The sequence below is a fragment of the Mauremys mutica genome, chromosome 4 (assembly GCF_020497125.1).
Source record: "Mauremys mutica isolate MM-2020 ecotype Southern chromosome 4, ASM2049712v1, whole genome shotgun sequence".
In the NCBI taxonomy this organism is placed as follows: domain Eukaryota; kingdom Metazoa; phylum Chordata; order Testudines; family Geoemydidae; genus Mauremys; species Mauremys mutica.
This window is the reverse complement of record NC_059075.1, coordinates 54,787,329-54,808,772: the sequence shown is the minus strand read 5'-3', so window position 1 is coordinate 54,808,772 and position 21,444 is coordinate 54,787,329. Positions and strand designations below refer to the sequence as shown.

Genomic DNA, 21,444 nt, shown 5'->3' with positions numbered 1-21,444 from the left:
ATGTTCTTAGAAATGGCCCATGCTGTGCTAATAAAACTATTATGACTGGAAGCTTTTGCAATGGAAACTGACAGATGAAGGAGAGTTAAGTACGTTTTCAGACAAGCTACTACAGTAAATCATTAAAGCACACAAACAATCATCCTTCATCAGTCTGCAATTTGTTTTATCGCAATTGCAAATCGAAAACAATGTAAACAAACAAATCGACAACTAATGAACATTCCCCCACTGCTCACTGTAAATAGATCTACAACTTTAGAAGAACACTTTATCCAACACATTGTCAACTCATTGTAAACACATCTACAACTCATAATGAGTTACTCAGTATGTTGTCACCTCATTGCAATTAAAGTTGAATGCTAACTGTACTGTATTTTCCTGCACTAAATTAGTTTAGAACTTGGAAGAAAATGCCAAGAAGTATTAGAACTTGGAAGAAAATGCCAAGACGAATTAGTCAAATCAGCTTTAGGGTTTTTTTAAAAAATATTCTTTAAGTAATTCTGTTTCTCTCGCCATTCTTATGTAAAAATCACATCACTATGTTTATCCCTTTTGCTCTATATCTTACTTTCTTCATGTAGTTGAGTTTCACCATTTACTTTGAGAAAATCGTTCCAGTGAATAGCAGTGTCCCCCATGGATCTGTGCTGTTCAATATATTCATAAGCGATCTGAAAAAAGGGGTAAACAGTGAGGTGGCAAAATTTGTGGATGATAGAAAATTACTCAAGATAGTTAAGTCTAACGCAGACTGCAAAGAGCTACACAGGGATCTCACAAAACTGAGTGAAGGGGCAAAAAATGGCAGATTGAAATTCAGTGCTGATTAATGCACATTGAAAAACATAATCCTAACTATACATACAAAAGGATGGGGTCTAAATTAGGAAAAAGTTCCTAACTATCAGGGTGGTTAAACACTGGAATAAATTGCCTAGGGAGGTTGTGGAATCTCCATCTCTGGAGATATTTAAGAGTAGGTTAGATAAATATCTATCAGGGATGGTCTTCGCTAGACAGTATTTGGTCCTGCTATGAGGGCAGGGGACTGGACTCAATGACCTCTCGACGTCTCTTCCAGTCCTAGAATCTATGAATAAATTAGCTGTTACCACTCAAGAAAAAGATTTTGGACTCATTGTGGATAGTTTTCTGAAAACATCTGCTCAATGTGCAGCAGTAGTCAAAAAAGCAAACAGAATATTAGGAACCATTAGGAGAGGGATAGATAATGAGACAGAAAATATAATAATTCCACTATATATAAATCCACAGTATGCTCATACCTTGAATATTGTGTTCAGTTCTGGTTTCTCCACTTAAAAAAAGATAGATTAGAATTGGAAAAGATACAGAGAAGGACAACAAAAATGATTAGGGGGGAGGAACAGCCTCCAAATGAGGAGAGATTAAAAAGACTGGGACTGTTCACCTTGGAAAAGAGATGGCAGAGGGAAGGGGATCTGATAGATTTCTATAAGATCATGACTGGTGTGGAGAAAGTAAATAAGGAAGTGTTATCTACCCCTTCTCATAACACAAGAACCAGGAATCACCCAATGAAATTAATAGGCAGTAAGCTGAAAACAAACAAAAGGATATACAACTTCACACAATGCACAGCCAATCTGTGGAACTTGTTGCCATGGGATGTTGTGAAGGCCAAAACTGTAACTGGGTCCAAAAAAAGAATTAGATAAGTTCATGGAGGACAGGTCCATCACTGGCTATTAGGGTGATAGTTAGGGCGTCCTAAGCCTCTAACTACCAGAAACTGGGACTGGGTGACAGGGGCTAGATCACTCAATAATCACCCTGTTCATTCCTTCCGAAGTACCTGGCATTGGCCACCGTCAGAAGACAGGATACTGGGCTAGATGGACCATTGGTCTGATGCAGTATGACCGTTCTTAATAAGAAGCTTCTTGTATGATTTTTTTTTAAAATGTGCAAAGTATGTGTTGAGTGGTTGTAAAACCCCCAGGGTTCCCTGTAATTGGTTTGTACAAACTACATTTGACAGTCTTACCTTCTAAATTTTGTGGGCTACTTGAACACCTATTTTATTTGGGGATAGAAGAAAAATAAAAAGTATGATTGTTCATGAATGAACCTCAAATACTTCATTTTTAAAAAATGTTATAATTTCAGTAGTGAGTAAATTTTGCCATCCTATGATTTTTTAGATTTCAGGACATTATTTCAGTTGCAATTAGCCATTTCTTATTACCCAGCTTGTACTTGCCCCCACTGACTTCAGTAGGGGCACCATGTATTTTCTGTATTCTATTTAGTAATGAAAGGATTTGAACAATCTAAATAAAATCATAATATTGACTTCATGGTCTAGTAGTTAGAACAACGGCTTTGGAGGATGGAATTAGTAGGTGGATGAGGTCTAATCCAGTGTGAGTTGCTTTTGACTTGGGTCAAGTCATTTCACTAATTCGCTCATAGCTGTAAAATGGAAGTAAAAACCACTAAAATATATATATCTCTCGTTATCATATATATGCTATATCAAAGCTGATTAGGGATAAATAACAAAAGCAGAAAAATTCACTTTCACTTCTATTCAAAGCATTGAAACCAAAGCTGAAAATTGCAGCACTACACATAATAACTAAACCTCTTGTTATGTGTTGCTGTATTAAATATAAAACATTTTCATTTCCTTTGTATAGGAAATTCAATAGGACCTGAAAAAGGGGTCAACCAAGTACTGTGACTCCCAGTATAAAATGTGAGTGGTGCTAATATTCCTTTTTCAACTCTCCTGTGGCTGCAAATAACCAAACAGGTAAAATATAGCTTTCATAAAACTGGAGGTTTGGTGGAGAATTAGCATGAGAGTTCTGCAAGCAACTTGCTAACAGAAGGTTGGGCAGGAACGCAGATTTATGCTATGAAATTTAAATGGTTTTCTCTTGAGGTTGTCTTGAAAATATCATTGCATGTGGTCATGTTGGTTTACTGGCACATTTTCCCAGGATTGTTTTCAAATCAATGGAGTTAAAAAGGAGGCTGTTGCTTTAAGAAACTCATAACTACAAGGGCATTAGGAAAGTACATAAAAATGCATATTATAAATAGAGCAAATGGGAGCTTAAAACATTCAATCATATCCATGTTTGGAGTAAAAAATATTTAAACTAATATTTTTTGTGGGGGCAGGCAATGTTAGAGCTGGGTGAAGGGCATGTTCTTGTTTGCTTGCTTGTTGATTGTTGGGGTTTTTGTGTGTGGCTGGGTTTTTTTTTATAATGTAAAATAGAATTTTATCTCACTAGGGTTCTAAAATGTCAACAACAATGTTAGGGGTTTTTAAGGATTAAGGTTTCTATTAAAATGTAAGTTTACATAGTTTTTTGCCCATAGATCTGAACTTCAAATTGAATTCAGACACAGGTATTTTAGTAGTCAAACAAGGTTATATATGGTAAGCTCAGTATAATTTTAGTAACTCAGAAACAAGAGGTCACAGATTGAAGTTAAGGAGGGAGCTTAAGCCTATAAGCAATTCAAGCAGAATTTAATTACACAAAGGGTGAGTGAATATAGAACACATTGCTGAAGCGAGCAATAGATGCAAAAATTGTAAATTAGTTCAAGAAAGAGCTCATAGAAAGGAAATCAAAAAGTAAAACAAATCAACTCATTTAAAAAAAAACTCTCAGGGTTAACTGGGGCAGGTATAGTCAAACCCTTATCCTTTAAATGTCCCTGTGTTTCTTCTTTGAGAAACTAAATAGTCATTCCGTTGATTTCTATAAAGGGTGCACGTCTGTATCTTAAATGCATGAGTATGTTCTTTGTGCTTTGCCTCTGCTTACTCTATTTTGTTGTTTCTTTTTATTTTAAACTCCGAGCCTGATTCTCATTTACACTAAGTGTATGTCTACATCACAAATGAAGGTATGATTTCATCACAGGTAGACATGTCCATGCTAGCTTTAATTGAGATAGTGTGGATAATAATAGCAGTGAAGATGCAGTAGCATGGACCCCAACATGGGCCAGTAACCCAAGTACATATCCCGAATCCCTGGTAGGCATGGGTGGCAAGTTTGTAAAAATTTTGGTGGGGCCCAGAACCCGCCCCCAACTCCGCCCCCCCCAACTCCGCCCCCACCTGCCTAAGGCTCTGGGAGGGGGCTCGGCGGGGGAGGTCTGGGGTGCAGATCCTGGGCTGGGGATTAGGGTGCAGGAAGGGTGCTGGGTGCAGGCTCTGGGCTGGGGCAGGGGGTGGGTGTGCAGGAGGAGGTGAAGGGTGCAGGCTTTGGGATGGAGTTTGGGGTTGGGAAGGGGTGTGTGGGAAGGGGGAGGGAGTTTGGGGATAGGAGGGAGTGCAGGGTGAGGACTGTGGGGCTGAGGATGAGGGGTACATGATGCAGGAGGGGGCTCAGGGCTAGGGAAGAGGGTTGGGCTGTGGGGTGAGGGCTGTGGATGAGGGGTTCATGATGCGAGGGGGCTCAGGGCTAGGGCAGAGGTTTGGAGTGTGGGGTGAGGGCTGTGGATGAGGGGTTCATGATGTGGGGGCGCTCAGGGCTGGGGCAGAGGATTAGGGTGCGGGGGGATGAGGGCTCTGGCTGGGGCTGAGGATTAGGGTGCAGGGGGATGAGGGGTTCATGATGTGGGGGTGCTCAGGGCTGGGGCTGAGGATTAGGGTGCGGGGGGAATGAGGGCTCTGGCTGGGGCTGAGGGTTTGGGGTTGGAGAGGCTCAGGGTAAGGGCAGCCTGCCTTGCCAGTACTGGCGGTGGGCAGGCACTAGGACCCTGCGGCAGCAGACAGCAAATCTGCTGGGAGCCCTCCGGGCAGCAGGCAGGGGAGAGGCGCGCTGCGTTCTGTCAGGCAGGGACGCAACACAACGCGGCGGAGGGGGGGGAACACGCGGAGGGGGGGTGGCAGGCGGGGGCTGGGACCTGCTCCAGGCAGGGTCGCGGCGGCGGGGGGAGACCTGCGGTGGCCGGGGCCGATCCAGGCAGGACGGGGGGGGGGGGGGGCGGCGGGAAGAGACCCAGCTCCAACTATTGCTGGAGCAGGGCGCCCAGCCCTGAATATTGCTGGGGCCCGGGCCCCACACAAATATATAACCTGCCGCCCATGCTGGTAGGCTAGTACTGGTATAGCTAGCCTGCACCGAAGCCCACATTGGCACTTTCTCACTACCATTGTTATCTGAGCCATCTACATATGCCTACCCATACTGCAATCACACCTTTGTTTGCCATGTAGATGTACCCTTTATGCGCTGCAACTTTCTTGCTCAGGCGGTATGAAAAAACACACCCCGGAGTGCAGCAAGTTTCAGCGCTGTAAAGTGCCAGTGTAGACAGTGCACCAGCGCTGGGAGCTTCGCCCCTCGTGGAGGTGGTTTTTTAGAGTGCTGGGAAAGCTCTCTCCCAGCGCTCTGCCGTTACCACACAAGCCACGTTAAAGCATTGCCATGGCAGCACTTTAACGTTTCCAGTGTAGACTAGCCCCTAAGACTGCTCTACATTGCTCTGGCCACGTAAAAGCAACCACAATGAGAACGAGCAGCGTAAAGCAATTTTAGTATACGTGAGAATCGTGCTCAAATTGTATAAAACAAACACAGGAACTTTATTTAAATTATTCACCAAACACACATTTTCACATTAATCAATATCTTCATATTCATATTCACTTCTTTTCCTTGAATTATATTGAAGGAGTTGAAGTTCCTGTTCCCTATGTATTGACATTTCATTACTCTCATGAATTTCAAGAGTGGGAATGAAATGTCAGTTTAATCCAAAGCAGTAGTTCATACACACAGGACAATGGTCACCCTTAAAAATATTTCTTTGTCCTGTTTTAGCTAAATAATGTTACCCTGGTATTTGAATTTTCCATAAATTGAAAATAAAAAAATGTAAGTAATATGATTATTGCACTAATGATATGTCATTGTAATCAGTGGCAAAACTGGGTGGTTTCACCGATGTTCACTGCATAATGGATTAAAAAAATCACCCTTAGATAATCACAATGAGGATTTTTAAGACTGATTGAACAGAAATAATTTTTAAAGCACTTTTAAATTTATTATTTTAAATGTTTAAGGATAAAAAAGGGACGGCATGTATGCTACAGATAAGACCTGAATTTCAAGGAAGTGTATGTGCATAGAGTTGCTTAATTTGGATGTGAAATTATGGTAATTGCATGGAAAAATTAAGTGAGCAAATGCACATTTTTTTCTGCAGACAAATGCACACTTACTTTTCTGAAAATGTTGATTATTAGCAGAATTGTAGCTGAAGTCCATATAAATGATGCTTTGAGCCCTAACAATTCAGGCTTTTTGATGGATAATATCTATTGTTCTGTTGCTTTTGTCAACTGCCCTCCATACATGGAAGGAAACCCTTGTTAGTGACAGCAGTAAGATTTCCTCGTATATATGCCTTTGCTAAAATGCATTATATTTTGATGCCTAAATTTGATGACAAAAAATGAAACGTCAGGTGCTTGTAGAAAATAGAGCTTTTTTTTTTTCTTAAATGATCTCACAGTACTTAAAGTGATGAGCTGGATTCTAGAAGTACAATGGCTTGAAAATCCGTTATGCACTTAATACCCTCGCTACTCACCCCTGGACATTCAGAGCCTGATTTTCAGAGGTGCTGAGTACTTGCCATTCCCAATGACTTCCAGTGGAATTCGGGGTGTTGAGTGTCATCATTTTATGATAACTGTGCCTGGACTTTGTGTCCACTCCAGGAGTGCCCAGTCAGGTTTCAGGACTCTATCAATCACCTGTCTCTGGGCAGGGACCCATGCCCACTCCCTTCTGACAGTAATTAAAGGCTGTATATTCCTGCCATACACTGTGATACCTCCAGTAAGCCAGTATGTCTAAACACCACCCCCTGTGCTTTGCTTTTTCTCCAAGGACAATGATCTGTGTGTGCCTGCAGTTACAAGATTTACAAGTTCCCACACAGCTTTCTGAGAAGAATTTTTTTTTTGACAAAATACCACAGAAAAAACACATAAAGACAATAAAAGTTCCTACATGCTTACTAATAAACATACCAGAAATCACCCCTCAGTCTTTTAGGCCCTCGTAGGCCACAGCCATTCCAACTCTTCAGTAGAATTAGGGCCTCCTGTTAGGCAAAATGTCCTGTCCGATTGCTCACTCAAAATGAAGGCCTTGAGTCTGTTTAAACTCAGCATTTATATATCCCAAGTTTTTTCTTTTTTCTCCTAGTTTCTGGAAAATCCAGTTTGAACCTCGGTATGTAAACCGTAAACTGAATACAATGATCCCCAAATATATGATTGGGATTGCAATATCTGTCATCCTGAGCACTTCTGAAAACCAGACTCTTAAAGGCCAAAATTTTTGATTAGATACATGCCTACAGCACATCTAAAATCAGTGAAGCCAAATTTGACATTTGGACCAACCCTACTAAAAAAGTGAATGTTGTCCTAACAGATATCAGTTGTAGAAGATACATGTAATTGCCCTTGTTTATTTATTTTGATAACTATTTATTATTATCGTTTGATATATAGCAGTGATTTCATTTTGTTAAAAAAAATAGTCAGCACCCTTTGTTTGTCTACTCCCATTAATTCTTCAAAATGGAGGACCTTGAGAAGACATTTAATAGATTTAAACCAATATCTGATTGGTATTATAGTTAGAGTGGCAGACTAGATTTTAACTGAATGTACATGGCAGCCCTGTGTTATGCCTATCAATGGTTTCTTTCACAGCAAAAAGAGATAAACAATTGAGTAAAAAAACCCAGAAGAATAAATAAAAGTGAAAAAATCTGCTGATGCAGCTCTATATGAGGAATTGCATTGCTTATTTTTAGATTTATGCGTGGAAGACAAAGAAATCTATATGAGATCTTGCCTGTATATTTCCTCCCAGCCCCTTTTTAAAAAAATATATTAAATGTAATCACTTTGACATTATTCTACAAAAACACTTTTTCATTCCTACCTATTGATTTACAGCTTCACGTTTTCCTCATCCTTGTCAAAACTCCATGCACACATCCTGAGCAAGGGAACAGAAATCAGTATTGTCTTATTTTGAGTGCCATTGCTTTGCGATCTTAAATGGTCCCTAAACCCTTTTGTCAATATTTATTGATGGGATCCACAGGCACTGTGAGTGATCCCACTCTTGAGGGGCATAAACCAATGGCAAGTTGGGCAAGGAGGAGGAAGGGGGTCATGCTCTAGGCCAGAGCTGGTGAGGCTACATCAGAAAGCTGAGGAGCCATTGACAAAATGTCAAACATTTCAAATCTTTGATTAGCTCTCTGGCTAATGCCATGCTAAGCAGAAACATTACTCTACCCCTGAAGCAGAAGCAGACACACACGTGCACACACACATATACACAAATAGTCTTCAGGGAAATTAAGCAATGCCAATGAAACAGTGTACTGAGAAAGTTCTTGGATAAATTAACAGTGCAATTACATTACATGACATGCCACAAGATGGATGAGGAAAACTTGGCCGGTATTATGTTCTGTTTTCAAATTGCAATTTATTTGAGGGTTTTAATGGATGCCTTATTAAAACATCTCAACATTGGTCAGGTTTCAGCATATGTCACAGTAGCCCATGATTGATGACACCCTCTGCTGCTTCTCTTGCACATTTGCAGAGAATTTAAGCAAAGAAGGAATGAACAGAACCCCAGATTTGTATTGATCGTGTGAAGGTGCACTGCCTGAGAGCACAGTCTAATAACATTCTCTAAGCTGAACTGCTTCACATGAAGGCATTTATTACAAGAACTAAAATGTTATATTGCTCAGAATAAAAGAACATTGTACAAACAAAAAAGGAGTAAGCAATGAGTAAAGGAGAAGGGGGAGAGAAAGAGTAAAATAGGAAGGAAATACAAAATATGTAACTGAGCAATTCAACACTATTATCCCTCAGGAGCCACGTTTCAGATAGGGAAAAGAATGATACATTTAACTATGCTATGTCTTTTTGTTTTGTTTCTGTAAAAAGAGATTTTTTATTTTTTTTTAGAAAAAGCTGGAGAGAATTATTTATTTTTTCCAGTCTCAGTTAAAATCTTGTACATATATTGATAGCAATGAGGATGGAGGTCAGTGCTAAACACAATTAGGATTTCTAACCTGGGAAAGGGAGCTTGGCATTAATCACTTGACCATCCAATGTCTTTCTTCATCACTTTAAGTACTATATTCTGTAGTTAATTGATCGGACGGTCACCCATTTGATAGGCAAAAAAGCACTTGCACCTAACTTGCACCAGTGTAAATCTCAAAAGATATCTTCTCCCCGCCCCCTCCCCCCAATTTATATGGCAGCTTTGTCAGCTTTGGATTAGATCCCCATAATAAAGAAACGTTGCCTATCGTGCAGTGAAATCCGTAAGCTTTTTGGTTGAGTTCAGGAAATTTCCATAAACTCAAGCTGCAAATGTACTGTTGACTTTTATCTCCCCAAACATTCCTGGGGGAAAAAATCCACATCAGAAGTACTTCATCACATCAACATTTGGTTAACTGATATCTTTTTTTCATTGCAAATGGAGTCAAGCTGAAGGTAAAATGAGATAATCAACTACAGATGAGCTAGAGTTAGAAATATCCCTTGCATCTAGATAACTCAGAAAACACAATTCTGATTGGAAAGTGATTACAAAATAAACCCACCCCAAAACCCAAAACAAAACAAAAACAAACAGGTTGGGTGTTAGGGCCTGATTCTGCAAGGTGCTGAGTTCTCTCAGTTCCTATTGACTGAAACTAATTTAGTCTACTTTGACTTCCTGTTAACTTGCAGGAGGTACTCAGCAGCATACAGGATCCATCTTCCAGTGCATCAAAAATACTCCCCAAATATCTATTTTCAGGATTTGGCTAAGTCCTATCTCACCACCCCTCATCACTGTCTCTGGCCTGTTTGTGACCAATACCATTTCAGGTTCAGTTCCAAGGCTCAAAGATTGTTTTGTTTGACCTGCCCTGCTCATCATTATCTGAGCTGCTAATTTTATTAGTCTGTTAGCACTCTGGGCTGCATGGCAGAAAGGAACACTATAAAAGTGTAGTTTGATTATATTGGAATCATTCAGCATTGCAGACTTCACAAGTGAAAGTGCCACACTCCCACCTGCCCTTCTGAAATAGACAAGAAGAAGCAGTTAAAGAAAAGGTGGTGGGGATGAGCAGAAGAAGGATAAATAGGGATGAAAAATTCAGATCTGTTAGGTCTGAATGAAATCTTTTATAAACTCTTTGAGGTCGGAACATGCTTTGTTTGCCTCTAAACCTCCCCACAGAGGCATAGTACTGTAGAATTAATACATAAGTAACTTTATTAAGAAATAATAGTAATAACAAATGCTGTTTGGAAAGCCTTTAAAATAACTAAGTAAAAATCCAGCTTTTACACTGGAAATGATTGAGAAGGCTGCAAATATACTTTTTGAAGAGAATTGATTTAATATGCCGGTTTATGTAGCATGCACATGTAACCAGAACTATACAGAAATTTTAGGCTTACAGCTTTTGCCATAGTAGCTTTGGTTGGGTGGCAATCTTTAGAGATGCTGTTATGTTTTGACTTTTTTTCTTTAGCGTCCCCACTTCTTGCTCCCATGATTTCACCATCTCTCTGGCTCTGTTGTCAAGGTCTCTCTTCATTAGATCCCTTTTAGGAAACAAGATAAAAAAATCAAAACACACATTTATATTTAAAAACAAACTTCTTTTTTAAAAATATATTGTTTTTCTTTACACCCAGGATTTAATGACTGTTTCCTCCCTCAATGTGTTTGACTACTGTAAAGCTCAGAGGCATCTTTCCTTTGCCCTCCCTTCTCTCCCCACAGCTTTTACTTCCTAAATAAAAACAAATTAGTTTGGGCTAGTAAAAGGAAGAAAACCTGGTTTTTAATTTTTTGTTATGTTTATGTGCTGTACTCACTATCATTATTGATGCCACAGACCTAATGCCAGGCTTACTGTCAGAGAAGCACTAAAATGGCTGCCTTTATGTTGCAGACATTTTATAGCACAGGAGAAATGGTTTCTGAAGCAAGGGAAGTCATGCACTTAAACAGCAAGGCGTAAGCCTTGTGATGAATCCCCTGTGACCATTTCAGATGGGTACACAAATCACCTGAACCAGCCACAAATAGGTAGCTTAGCCAACCACATAACCTTCCGTGACCCCTTAAACATTTCTTTAATCAGGACTACTGATTTCATTTTTTTTTCTACCAGATAAAGTCTAACATCAACTATATTTTTGTGCATAAAACATCATAAGGATTAAAAGTTAACAAACACTATTTCATTAATAAGAATTGCATAATCTCATATTGCACATTTCTCACAAGCTGCAGCTCTGACAACTTAGCTTCTTGCAAGTCACACTGCTCTTAGCTTCATGAGAAAAATAGTAACTATGTCTATTACAGCTAAGATAAATAAACAGATATGTTCTGGTAGTTTAGTGCACAAATGCAACCTTCTAACCCTCAGCAGCAAAAGGTCAAAAACTGCAAAACCTAGTCCATTAACCTCCCTAAATGGTTGTGATATTAAAAACTGACTTTCAATATCCAAGGGTCATGATCTAGTGCAATAACCATCAGCAATAAAGAATTATGACTCTAGTACATTATCCATCTATAAAATGGTCATTTATGACACCAGCACATGGGCCATCTGTAACAGGATTGGACCACCCATCTCTAAGAATCATTACACACTTTCAGTTATGGGGTATTGATATAAGTTGTAAAAACTTATTAAGTTTTAAAACAGAGTGCAGAGCTACTTACAGTATATTTAGCAAACCAGCAGAAAACCCCAGCAGCAAATATAGCTCCCTAAAGTCTTGCTAAATACAAAACCCTAGTAGAAAATCACATTTTAAAAGATGGTGGCTTGGTAGCAGTATTATATGCTGCCACATAGAAATTTCAGGTTTAATTAGAAATCAGCTTGTCACCAGTAGTGCCTGGACTAGTGGAAGCCTTTTAACATACAGAGGGGTTCCATTAAGATAAGGGTCCAGCTGCTTTGTGCTTGTAGCAACCTCTCTTGGCTGTTGAATGGAGCTGTAGCTCTCCCACACAAGGCAAGGCAGATTGACAAACAGTTGCTGAATGAAAAGGAAAGATCTGAGCTCCTCTAGAAAGAGATGACTTCAGACTGAAATAGCAAATGAAAGTCCAGAACCAAACTTGTGCAGCCTGGATAGCCCTTAAGCCTTGATCTCAAAAGAAGTGTCTCTTTGCGGGTGGGGACGATGGAGTGAGTCAACACTGAAAAAAACTGGTAATAAAAGAGATAAGATTTGGGAATTCTGCTAGAAGTGTATGAAAATCCTTTTGACCGTTTTATGATGATTGTAGGAGTCAGAACTAGCTAAAATAAATGCGTCTCCCATTATATGATAAATCCCTACACAATATGTTAGCATTTGTGTTAGAACACTCCCCATCCATGATCTCAGCCTAAATTGTCGTGATCCCCTGCTGGAGAGACTTAAACCAGTGAAAGCCAGTTCTCTAATGAATCACTGAAACTTTGGTGGTACAATAGCCTAGAAGTCCCACAAAATCAAACCCACTCTCCTTCTCAGGGACCAGCTGGGCTTACTAATTAAAGGGAAAAAATCCCATCCATCTTGATTTGCAGAGTAGTCACCCAGACAAACATATACATTCAATACCCTGTTGTGGTTTTCATAGGACACCTAAAAGTGCCAGAGAGGAAGTCGAAAATATCTATTTTTGTAATTTTGACAAGTGATACAAGAAAGCCTTTTACATGTAATTAAATGTGAGAGGTTATCAAAGCTAAAAGCAAATAACATGGTCACATACCAAATCTGTTTACTCTTTTCTTTTTCCTCTACTTTTAATTAATAATTTACATGATCACTGAGTCTACAAATCTCTCGCAGGGTAGGGGATTACCTACACCTAAGCTATATCATCTGTCCTCTGTGTTCCATGCACTATAAAGTAAGAAAATCCCAATGCAGGGAAACATGATGCAGACTCTTTAAAATGAATCTGATATTCATTTGAGTTTTGGCTGGAGAATGCTTAATGCCAGCTTTCTGTGATCAATAAAAAAACTCTGATAGGGTTTCACTTGTGTTTTCCCCCCTCCTCCCATAATGTCCTTTAATTGTTTTCCCCACCTACAAAATAGAAGAAAAATAAGAGAAGCCCACTGTTTTCTGCAGTGCATATTCATTTTTAATCCTTTCCTATCTCCATTAGCATTGAGATCCTAAAGTTTAATGAATAGATACTGAATAACATGCTATAATTCAGTAATGGAACATGTGTACACAAGCCTAAATCAAAAAGGCATTGTAAAAGAAGGAAAATAGTTGGACTCAGAAGGCCAGAGACTCATCTGGAATAAATCAGATTTACACAGGTTGAAGATCTGTCCCTAAATTTTGACTTTCATCAGATAAGCATTCTTTCTCACCAGATGGTTCCACCAAGGCCTGTATCTTGGAAATCGAGGTTTTATAAATGTTAATAAATTAATATATAAAAGTCAGTATAAAATCCAGAGTTGGAATGAAGAAGGCTCTGGGCTTGATTCTGATCAAACATCTGCCCTCTCCGCACCTCCTCACACCCCAGCGCCACCCCTGCCAGTGTTGCTCAGCAGATTTCACGTCTCCCTATGTCATTGGAGGTCAGTGAAAGCTATGCTATCCAGTCATTTGTGTTAAAAAGGAAAGAGCACTGCACAAGAAACAATTCAATTAATGGCCACAAAGGAACTATTTTACTAATATGAATCATTACTAGGCATTTTACTAGGTGAACACCTCATTTTCTTAACAGCTGGCAAGAGCATCCTTTCTCTACTCCCAATGGAGCAGCCCCTGCCAAGCTGGCCCATCCTATGGTCAGTGTGCCAGATCTCCTTCACTAAGGGATGTTAAAACATCACGTGTCAGAAACTGTCTTTTAGCACCGTGTTTAATAAAAATGTTAACTCATAAATTCATTTCACGTGTCTTCTGCTTCCCCAGAGATGGTCTGAATGGTTGGTGCAGAGTTGGTAAAAAATGCCAGAAAAAAAATTTCAAAAAATTTTATCATCATTTTTAAATTCTGAAAAATGTCAGTGATTCTATAAGCTAGTAAAAAAACCCCACACATATTTCATTAATTTAAAAAAAACAACTTTTTTTTTAATTTTCAAAATTTTGACCAGTTCTAGGATTGTGAATAGAAGTCATTGTCCCTTCACCTTTCTAATAGTCAGGAGTGTTAGGGAATCTGATCAATAACAGTGAATATACTTTGGAATGAGTTCCCATTCCTCTGAATTTCTGCTCAATTGACACTTATCTTTTTGGCTGCACCACCAACTCAGATGCAAACTTTAAGCTTATTTTGCATGAAATCAAGTTTGATCCTCATAACTTTATTTTTCTTTAGAGAACATTGTAATGCCAGTCAAATGGTATGTCAAAAGTAGCAACTCTCCCAGCTGTTAGAGTAATTTGAATATTCAGGTGTTCAAGTTTCTCATTGATGGTGGATTGTGTGGGCCCATAGGGAGGAGTCAAATCTCTGGGATATATATATCACTATATATATCACTAACATCAGCCTCTCCTGCCCTAAAACTGACCAGTTCTTTATAATGTATCACTAGATATTTAGGATCATGTTTTCAAAAATGGAGATTTTAGTGGCCCATATGTACAAAAAATGAGCTTGCAAAAGCATGCTCTGGATAGCAAATTCAACCACAGTCATTGTGCATACAAATTTTAGTAAATATATGCATACATTGCCAGTTAGGTGCCTAATGAGGCATGTGCAGGAACAGGTACTGAATTTGCACATGCAACTATGGTAACGGTACATGTCTTCAAGCTCATGCGTGCAGGTAAACATCATGAGAAAGCTCGTGGTCTGTATATGTCAAATTGGCTTTAATTCTTAAAATAAGTCAAATGATGATGAACTAGTGCAATCTATAGGTCATATGGAATCCTTTCTAAGAAGGCAGTTGATTTACTTTGCACAATCCACCTATCTGCTTTAAGGTTTTGTGCAGCTGCCCATCACTGAAGTGCGCCCAAGAACAAGTGGAATAGCAGAGCCCTGTTGTGAACTGGTGTTTAGAAAGTGTAGCTTTCTATTGGTTCTTTATTTCTGTTTTTTTATTTAAGTAGAAACAGATAAAATGCAATTTTCATGCTATGATTATAAGCCAGGAATAACAATCCAGGAGATGTCACTGAAGAAGTGGAAAGGTAGAACAAAAACACGCAAACTCTCTATGACAATCTGAACTCTAAAAAGTAGAAATATGACTTGACATGTAAAATGACCACAGCTTGGCAAAAGATTTATTGAGTACACCCTATCACATAATGGGCCCTCAGCTAGTTATAATAATTATAACAACCAAATGTATTCCATGCAACACTCTGTCAAGAAAGCTCTTAAGAATAGCTCCAGAAACTGCAAGATTAACCCCTTTTTCCAAGAGTCATTATTTCCTGATACTTAAGTACTTAGCAGTGGCACAGGCAATGGAACCAATCACACCAAGGGGTTAAACACAGGTCTGCATGTTGTATAAATCTTTAGAATTTAACTAGAAGGGGCTAAATTTCAAACTATGTCTGTGAAGTATTTCCCCAATTGTTGAAAATTTTTAAATAGCTGGTACCCTTTAGATAAAACTTAGAGTATAAATTACAATTATTTCTATTTTAAAGACCTGAAAAGGTTTCTCAAAGAACATTAAAAACACATATACATTTGAACAGAAAAATGAACAGCTACCCTGTCAATTCCAAAAATACATATGCTCCTACAAAGCAATTATTGCAATGCTAGATCCATTACATATCGCTAAAGTTCATAGTTAATAATTTAGGCCCCCATTTGGCAAGGTCAAGGCCTCACTGATTTCAGTGGACTAGCCCTGTCCTTAAATTGCTTGCAGAATTGGGGCCATATTGTTTAGTCTGTTATATTCTAAACAATGAAATGACATTGTATTATTTTAAGATACTAATATCATCTTTACAAAAGAAATGAAATAACTGCTGTAAATACCATACTGCTTTCTATATTTTGATCCATTTTTTAAAAATGTAGGAATAATGGTTGTATCCGAAAGTGTTGCCAATGCCATATTCCCATAAAAGATCTTATCATATTTAGTAAATAAAATATTATATATTTTTTATTATTGAATCTAAGATTCATTTGTGAGCAGGCACTTTTATGTCTTTGATGGCTTGGTATAGTGGCTGACTGAAAGCATTTTATACTGTTTAGGGAAGTACTAAACTAGAGGGGAAAATCTGTTTTGTGACCTTACAGGAATTTGATATCTGACTAAGCAGGGACATATCTTAAATCATATACTTGCTCATAGGTACTTGCACAAAGAAACTGCTTCAAGATTTTTATTTTTCCTTCCCACCAAGTCTAGATTTGAAAGAAGCCTCGGACAAAATGCTAGGGTCTTGCTCAGGGGGAAATTGCTAAAATATAGCACAGGAGATGCACTCAGGAAACCTGGTATATCCCTAACAGACTATGTGTTCATCTCCTGTCCAGTGCTTTACAAGTTGAACCTTACGCTTTCAATTTTATTTTATTTGGATGTACCAAGAGTACCTAGTGCTTTTATGTGTCCCTTTATTTTATTGATCCTCTCTGTACTCTTAAAAATAATGGGCTTTTAGAATCCCAGTGCTACTAAAATTTATTTTTCTCACTTTCTTGCTCATTTCTTTTAAAACACATACATTTAGTGGGTAACCTTTATACATGATCAGATGTGATCAGCCAATTACAAACGCTAAAAAACAGTCCTGTCTAATAGAATTTACACTGTTAGAGAAAGGACATATATACAGCTATATGCTGCTTGTTGCTTGCCTGCTACTGAGGCACTTATTAACCATTTTTCTGAAATCTTTGTTGGCATAATGCCATGTGATAGGCAAGTATGTTCTTCTCATGCTGGTGAATTAAAATTCAGATCTCAGTGAATAAGATTAATTGCCTCTTCAGCCAAAGCTGGATTCACACTCTTATTAGAGGCGAAGGGGGGCTGGAGGTGGGGAAAGCAAGGGGCAGGTTGCCAGCTAGGCTGCAGTATTCAGTTACACGTGAAATGATTTGTAATTCTGAGTAATCACTTAGGACAAGACCTTGCACCATTTTATCTATACATGACTCTAGGCCAAAGTCAATACTCATAGTAAAATAATGAGATGAAGCTAACTGAGCCCTTTTATTAATGCTCCAAGGAGCAAATCTAATGCTTGAGCTTCTCCCATTGAAAGTATCCTCTTCTTCCTAAAAATGAACAAGTGGGTCATGATGCCCAGTAGCAACTAGGGTACCTGCTTCTGAAAAAAAAAAAGAGAGAGAGAGAGAGAGAGCAGCGGCTCCCTTTTTCTATTTTTGTATCATGCCTTACCCAACTGAGGTGAAAGAACATGAATTTTGCATTACCTCTAGGCTCATTAGAGAAATCTGTCTCTCTCCTAATAGTTTCCCCTGACTTAGAGTGGAAAAATCACACAAAGAAATACAATGAACCTGAGGAGAGAGAGAGAGAGAGAGAGAGAGAGAGTCTACACTGTGTGAGGGCTTTGTGCTCTCTCAGTACCATCAATACCATGAAGCAAACCAAGTGCAGTAGGAAACTGTCTGGCTATGTAAGAAAGGAAGCACACAGTGTTATTGTTTCTGGTATAGTGAAAATAAGTCCTAATAATTTACACAGAAACTGGTGTTTTGCCCCAGTTCAATTTTGCTGGATGTGATCAGCAGGTGAAAGTTCACTTACCCAGTGGTCTGTCTCCCAGTCCTGGCTGCAACCCCTTTCCCTCCTACAGAGACCAGGAGGGGTGGTGGTGGTAGAATGTATTCAGAGCCCAAGTCGCAACTTTAAAGCTCTACCTACAGTTATTTTTAGAGCTCTAGCATGAGCCCAGCTCTCTGTCGACTCGGCCTCCCAGCCATGGGCTATGTAGACCTAGCTTTAGGTATCTCTTCTTTACCATGAAGATGAATTCAGAACCCAGTTGTCTCACTGATGGATGTTGGGAGCCTACTTTCCCATTTGTTATTCCTGCTCAGTGGAGTCTTCAGTGCTCCAAATCTTAGCATATCCCTGATTACATGAGAGCATCATAGAATCATAGAAATGTAGAGCTGGAAGGGACCTCAAAAAATCATCTAGTCCAGCCTCCTGCACTAAGGCAGGAGGACCAAGTGAGGAACTAATAGTACAGCTCTGCTGATGCCACTCTGCCTTGAAGATGCAAAACTACCAGTAATTCTAAAATCCAAAGCAGAAAACTTCAAATATATCTGAATTTGTGGAGACAGCATGTGTGATGGGTGGCATTTTCACATGTGAGCCATATGTAAATTTTACACATACAATATTGAAAATCATGCCTTGCTTCAATTTAACATGGCCCATTTTCACTTTAAAAATGTAAAAATTTTGTGTGAAATTGGTAAAAACCTGCTGTGGTCCCTTTACATTGTTCCCTAGGGAATCCCCAAGTTGTAGTGCTGGTGGAAAATTTTGCCATGCAACACTCTTCTGTCAAAAAGTGTACTTTCTTCTAAATCAAAACATTTAGCAGGAATATTATGATTTCAACAAAATTTTCTATGGGAAAAAGCTGACACAAATCATTTTGACTGTTTCGTTTTGACTTGTTTCATATTAAATATTAATGTTAGTATTATATTGTATTAATACATTTAATATTACATAGAAAACAAAATCAAATAACTCAGAATGATAAAGTCAGAATGCAACTTTTTTAACTTATCAAAATGAAACAATTAGACCTTATCAAAACAAAATATTTCAATGGTCTCAAATTATTTATTTATTTATTTATTGGAATTTTCATTCTGTGAGAAATTTTGAGACTTCTTGTTCTGATTCAGAATGAAAACAAATTTCTCAATATTGGAATGCAGAAGAGAAACTTCTTTTTCTGAAAATCTGTATCCCCACGCAGGGGCTCTGGAATAATTTGCATAGTGGGAGCACTAAGAGTCATTGAACCAAACTAAAAAAAGAACAAATTTATCGTAGCATAAGCTTTCGTGGGCTACAGCCCACTTCATCAGATGCATGTGTATGGCGCTGTAGCCCACGAAAGCTTATGCTACAATAAATTTGTTAGTCTCTAAGGTGCCACAAGTACTCCTGTTCTTTTTGCGAATACAGACTAACATGGCTGCTACTCTGAACCAAACTGTAAACCCTGTGTATGTTGGAAATCACTTCATGCTGGGGGCACTGCCATACCTCTAGCACCCCTAGTTCCAGCACCTACATCCCCAAGCATGGTGGTGGTATAGGGCTGCCATAAGCAGCCCTGAACTACTCTCCTGTGTAGTCCCCGGCATAGGAATAGGCTGAGGTGGGGCTGGGGTGGGAAAAAGGATGAGTGACTGAAGCACCCTGTGCTTTGGCTGTTCTGGGCTACAGAACAAACCTCAGTAGCTGTGTAAGGTTGCAATAAATCAGAGCAGCGTCTGGGCCTATTCTAATATATATCAACATATATTGAGGGTCATTCTGGCCCCTTGGACAAGCAGAAATAGCAGAACACAAAGATGGCATAAAGCCATTTCTGCCTTCCTTTCCTGAACTGCATTTTGTGATCTTCCAACTAAGAGGCCCAGTATTGCATCTGGCCATGGGTTTTTCATTAGTTTTGCTAGTAGTGAGGGTTTTATTTTTATATGTGGCCCTATTTCTCCCATGCAAACGTCTTGCTACCCTGTCCTGGCCCTTTCCTGTGCAGAGGCTGCCAAACTATAAGTGGTTTAAGGGTACGCACACATGGGGACTAGGAGAAGATCATTAACCCCAGGGTTTTGTCCACAATTTGAACTCACATCAGCAGAGCTGAAAATCTGGTGAATTTAACCCACTGTGTAATCTGTCTGTAACCTACATTAATTCTAGTCAGCTGTTTACTTAACTAATCAGACAGAAAAATGACTTCATTGTCTTTTTGATGCAGCTTTTATTCAATTTTGTGTTGAGATTATTTTCTCCCATTGTATGATTGTATTTATTAGATTAGCTTTATTTTTATTCTATGTGAACCCTTTTCTGGTGGTCTGTATTAAAGAGAGATTCGACAAAGTTCCTCTGAGGTGTTGCAGTGTGCATGGGACTAAAGAAAGGGTTGGCTGTGCTGATGACTGTTATACACCCCCCCTTACCCCTGTACTGTACATACATTTTGAAAAAGGTTAAGCACAATTTAAGTCCACTTTTATGTTTTTCTTTCTATTCTTATCAGGGCAGAAGGGCGAGAAAAAATAGCCAAGACTTAAACAATATGTTGTGTGGAAGGTGGAGAGAAACAGATTCATAGGAACAGAGCCAAAGTGTATCAAATTACTTCATGTTGTAGCTTCTTTTTCCTTTTTTTAAACTTTGAAGCCTCAAATAACTTGGCAAGGAAGCTACAACCTTTTGTTTGATTATTTAAGAGTTCCCCCTAGAGTGGAAATTGTGTTTGATATTGCTTTGTATAAATAAATAATTCGAAGGCCTCTATATCCAGATAAAACTCTACAGTCACATAAGTAGGTTTCCTATTATGTGTGCTTTACCTCAACCATCTTTATTCGACCAAAGAAGTTTGTCTAGGGGGATTCTTATCTCCCATGGCTGACATTTGATTTCCCTTTGGCTTTCCATTCAAGAGGAATTGACTGACTAGATCCCAGCTATATGCAAAAGGGGTGGGCTAGCTGGCTGGTTACTCTTGGGCAGGAGAACTGCTTTTATGCTCTGCAGTTCCTATGTGCACAATGCGCCAAACCCATTGAACTTAAATGGAAAAACTCTGGTTGATTTCAGTGGGCTTTACATTTCATAACATTTTCTGCAAAATCTTACCAATGAAAAAGTTTTCATCTCAATTGAAACTTCAGTAGAAAAAAAATAATGAAACAACAGCAACTGTATCCACGGGCAACAACAGTTTTAAAAAATGTCCCACATATTATGATGCTGCCTCATTGCTTAGAACAGGGTGGGCAGCACATTGCAAGTAATGTGCTCTTTAGGAGCATAAGCAGCAAGGAGGCAAGCCAAACAAAAATGGGAGCACTGTGTGCTCCTTCCATGCACGAGTAAAAAACCACCCCCCCAAAGGTATAATCTAGAGCTGCCTTAGGCACCTCTGAAGTTCATCTGTTTCCCTGGTGAACAAGATCAGAACAACATTGTTTCAGTGCTGTAACATTCCTTTGTGTGAGTGGAGAATGCATCTAGGTCATGCAGAAAAACAGTATGTTGCCGTAGCGATCAGTAGCGTAATACACAAGCCCTACTGTGAGCTAAATTCAGACC

The 21,444-nt window shown here is 39.0% G+C and overlaps 1 long non-coding RNA gene across 1 annotated transcript; it reads right to left on the bottom strand.

Moving 5' to 3' along the window:
- Positions 1 to 134: 134 nt before the first annotated feature.
- On the bottom strand, positions 135 to 21,227 carry LOC123368585. Its single transcript, XR_006578826.1, has 4 exons — positions 20,989 to 21,227; positions 10,562 to 10,708; positions 8,001 to 8,057; positions 135 to 680 (listed from the first exon to the last, which is right to left on the bottom strand). It is a non-coding gene; the product is annotated as an uncharacterized LOC123368585 (long non-coding RNA).
- Between the last annotated feature and the right edge of the window lie 217 nt (positions 21,228 to 21,444).